Here is a 4,378-nt window from a genome sequence, read left to right as displayed (position 1 = left end):
GGTTACATAGAGGAGATATGGGAACTTGACTATGGACCCTCCTTTAAGGTCCCTTTGTTCCGGTGCAAATGGTTCAAGCTAACAGGAGGTGGGGTAAAGGTGGACCAGCAATACGGAATGACAATGGTGGATTTCAACAATCTTGGTTACCTTGACGAACCATTCGTCCTAGCGAAAGATGTCGCTCAGGTTTTCTATGTGAAGGACATGAGTAGCAAACCGAGGAAACGGAAAGATAAGAAAACGATCAGTACATCATGCGATGATCCAAAGCGCCACATTGTTCTTTCAGGGAAAAGAAACATCGTGGGAGTGGAGGACAAGACAGACATGTCAGAAGATTATAATATGTTTGCTGAAATTCCGCCCTTCAAAGTGAACACCGACCCAAGCATTAAGTTAAATGATGAGGATGCTCCATGGATACGGCACAATCGTAAGCAAGCAGGGACACAAGGGAAGAAATGATGTGTAATAATGATGCACAATCGTAAACAAAAAAAAAGAACCACATTTAGACACTTCAATAGAAATCCAATTTCCATAACTGCTCCCACAAGTTGGATTAATATTTTTTCTCATTTTGAACATTGTTTATTTTCTCAATTGACTTCTCAAGCTTGCACACTTCTTTATTCTTAGGTTCCACACAATTCAACATTGTGTCGCCTCTAGTCTCATGTCTAGTCTCTAGTCTAGGAAGGAGTGCATAAACATCTGTCAAATTTCTCGCTATCAATAGATCGATGTACTCTTTTTACCAATACCAACTCTTGCATCCATCCTACACATTTTGACAAAATAATGAGCTACAAATTGCGACGAATCCGATGAACAACAAGATAAACAAGCACTCACACCATGTTTTTTCCACTTGAAGAACACCCATCCAGGATGTTGCGGCATCGTCGAAACTCGGCGCACCACATGCCGCGGACAATCGTCGCACTTGGTGACCGGCAACAGGGAGGCGACAAGCTGCTGGGCCAGTGCCGAGCCCGATCGATGGTCGGGCGTGTCTTTGCCGGTGGTCTGCCGACGAGTGATATATGAGTGGCTAGAGGAGGAGGCCATACCTACATGCGGCACAGAGTCATTGCCTGGGTTGTGCGGTTTGGTAACTCGGCTAATCCATGGCAAAGGCGATGGCTGCCGGATGTGTCAAATCTGGCAGGGCGGCGGCAGACGTAGATCTGCCGATTTTTGCGCCGGTGACAGCGAGAGAGGCTCAAATCAAGGTGGACGAGGACGGTGGCATGTCATATGGGGCGTCCTACAAGGGCGTACCTAGAACCAAAATGCCCGCTGTCCAGGTGTGCACCATGTACATCATACACAATGGTTACCAAACAATACTATACATAAAAGTAACATTTGCGTGTCTCATAAGGGTGTACCCAAGATGTTGCTGCAATAAAGTGTTTCACCTAAAATTCTTGTTGATTACGTAACATTGAACACTGAAATATCAGAAAACAAAACAATAAAAAAATTTGCTCGGCGACGGCAACATACGACAATAGACCTTGACTGCCTAAGATAATAGAACTTGAATTGTGTTTTACTCCCCACTGTGCGTGGCCAACAAGATGTGAACCCTAAGAGAAATTAGCAAATCGTGGCAACCCAATTTCAACTGCAATACCCTTGCATTTGAAATCCATAGAAATACAATTCAGGAAGAAAAAGAATTAGACAAACATGGTGTCGGCAGTGATGCGGCAACAGATTGGGGTGGGTGAGGCCGCGGAGGGGAGCAGATGTTTTGCTCGAGCGATGGGCGGCCGACTGAATAGAGGAGTCCATAAGGAGTGGAGTAAAACAATTACTCTTCTATTCGGTTTACTACTTTACCTAGGTGCGGGTTAGAGAAGTAAAACCGAAATTTTACTTCTCTATAGCCGTTTAGGGGATCGGCTAGAGTTGCTGTAATCTATGGCCATTTGAGTAGTGTCTTATCTGAAGTAATTCAGTTTATCTAAAGTAATTCAGTTAACTTTTTCAGTTATATAAAAATATAGGTACTTAGACGAAGTAGTAATTAGCTGGTTTGATAATATTTGAAAACAAATAGTTTACATGCAATAGTGCCACAACTCCCTTAATATAACATCTTAATAAACAGATATTCCGTACGCAGTTTTCGCTAGTGATTCGTAAACTAAGAACCGAGATGTTAGTGTGTAAGGAGAATGACTGAAGTCGTTACAATCAAAATCAAATATAACTCCATTGATGAGAACGGCTAACCATGCATATATAATTCCCCAAAAAATAGCAACTGCATAGCCATTTTTTTTTCTTTTTTCAAGAACATAGCCAGTTTATTTTGGTTCCTCCCTGCAACAACATGCACATTTCACTTCAGGGAGCGCTGAAATAGAATGATTAACAATACCGTCAACATGCAAGGAGGGAAATATGATTAAAAAAATAGTGTGATGGTGCTGAAGAGATCAGGGAACATGACAATGTCGTCCCCTGATGATTAATTTCAAAGAGTATGACATGAAATATCGGTCTTTCTTGGACCAAGGATGATATGTAGTTTCAAAGTCACCCCTAACTAAGTACACCTCAAACTGCATTTCACATTATATTCAATCATTAAAGTCTTTTTTTCAGAGCAATAAGATATCTGAAAAGTAGACACGTTCAATATCTCATTACAACTTTCATTCCCCTGGTGTGATAATGTTGGGCAACATAGTAAATGTTCATTCACATTGTTTAGAGGCACATCATAAAGTCTTACAATTAATGCAAATTGACCTATCATATTCCACGTACATCAAATTCACCCACTTTCAGTTGTCTAGTATCTTTATTGGTGGAGAATCGAGTTTTTACCCGAGAAGATTTTCCCTGAATAGTTCAAATCGAACATCACCTCTTTTATCTCCTATAAGTAGTGCATCACCATATCACATTTTTGGCTACCAAGAGAGAAGGTGAATGACAAGCCTTTAGCTGCACTTCAGCAATATCCTTATTTGGTGAATATTTACAAGATTTTACATGTGCATTCGATATTGTATTATTTTGAAAACCGTTACCGTATCACTGTATGTATGTTTTTTTATACAGACTACAAAAAATGATGCTTAATGACTGACCTATGTATGTTTATTTGTTAGGGCCTGCAAGAATTATCGACAATGAAAGTCATTGTGTTTGTGATCATGGCAATTCTTCTGACCAATTCATGCCCATGTGTCCATTCAAGGAACATCGAAGGGAATGCAATGCAAGTGAAGAACATGCGAAAACTTACTTCTAGTTCTGTTGATGGAAGGAGTACCCCTGCTGACACTAGTAGAAAAAGAGGCTTTTGTCGGTTGGTAAGGCCCTTTAGTCCCGGTTTATGAACCAGGACTAAAGGGTCGTTACTAATGCCTCTCCCCTTTAGTCCCGGTTCTTACACGAACCGGGACTAAAGGCCGCGGCCACGTCGAGCTCCACCTTTAGTCCCGGTTGGTAACACCCAACCGGGACTAAAGGAAATTTTATGATTTTTTTAAATTTTTTTTTTGAATTTTTTTATTTTTTTTGAATTTTCAAATTTTTGAATTACTTCAACCTCTAATCTCTAATCACCACCCCTCATCACTGCTCAATTTATCCTCTAGTCTCTAATCACCCCTCATCATTCCAAATCATCTAACTTCCCGAACGGTCACCCATCCCCCCACTCCCCCAGCCTGAGCACGCTTAACTTCTGGATTCTATTCTCCCTCGTTTCCAAGTCTGCACTTGTTGTTTTCCTGGCAATAGTAAGATGTCAATCCTATTAACCCTCAGGAATTTTGCTTGAGCATGAAGCGACACATTTCACTGTTTGAGTTTGAAACTATTGTTTTAAAAAACAATAATTATTTAGTAACACTAATATTTCTTGAATAATTAGTTTGACCATTGTTTGACCACAATTTGACCAGATTTGACCAAAATTCAAAATAACTGAAATAATTATTTAGTAACACTAATATTCTAGAATAATTAGTTTGACCATTGTTTGACCACAGTTTGAAATTTTTTTGATTTTTTCCACTCTAGATCTTAAAAGCCCCGTAACTTTTTTTCTGTTAGGTTTTTGAGGATTTTAAAAATGTTTAACAAGGTTACCCCGGTTAAATTTGGATGTAACTTTTCGAGTAGATGATTTTTCATATAAAAAACTTTTTCATCCGAGTTAGTATGCAAAAGTTATGCCCATTTTACTAAATTCTAGAGAGATTTTGCAAATAAAGTCGAAACTCACATTTGCAAATTTTCCCAACAACTAGACCACATATCACATGGGAAACTTATTTTCTTTTATTTTTTTGACATTTTCATCATTTTCTTTTATTTTTTTAAACTGAAAAGGCGATCCGGG

The sequence above is a fragment of the Triticum dicoccoides genome, chromosome 2B (genome assembly GCF_002162155.2).
Source record: "Triticum dicoccoides isolate Atlit2015 ecotype Zavitan chromosome 2B, WEW_v2.0, whole genome shotgun sequence".
In the NCBI taxonomy this organism is placed as follows: Eukaryota; Viridiplantae; Streptophyta; class Magnoliopsida; order Poales; family Poaceae; genus Triticum; species Triticum dicoccoides.
This window is presented reverse-complemented; position numbering follows the sequence as displayed.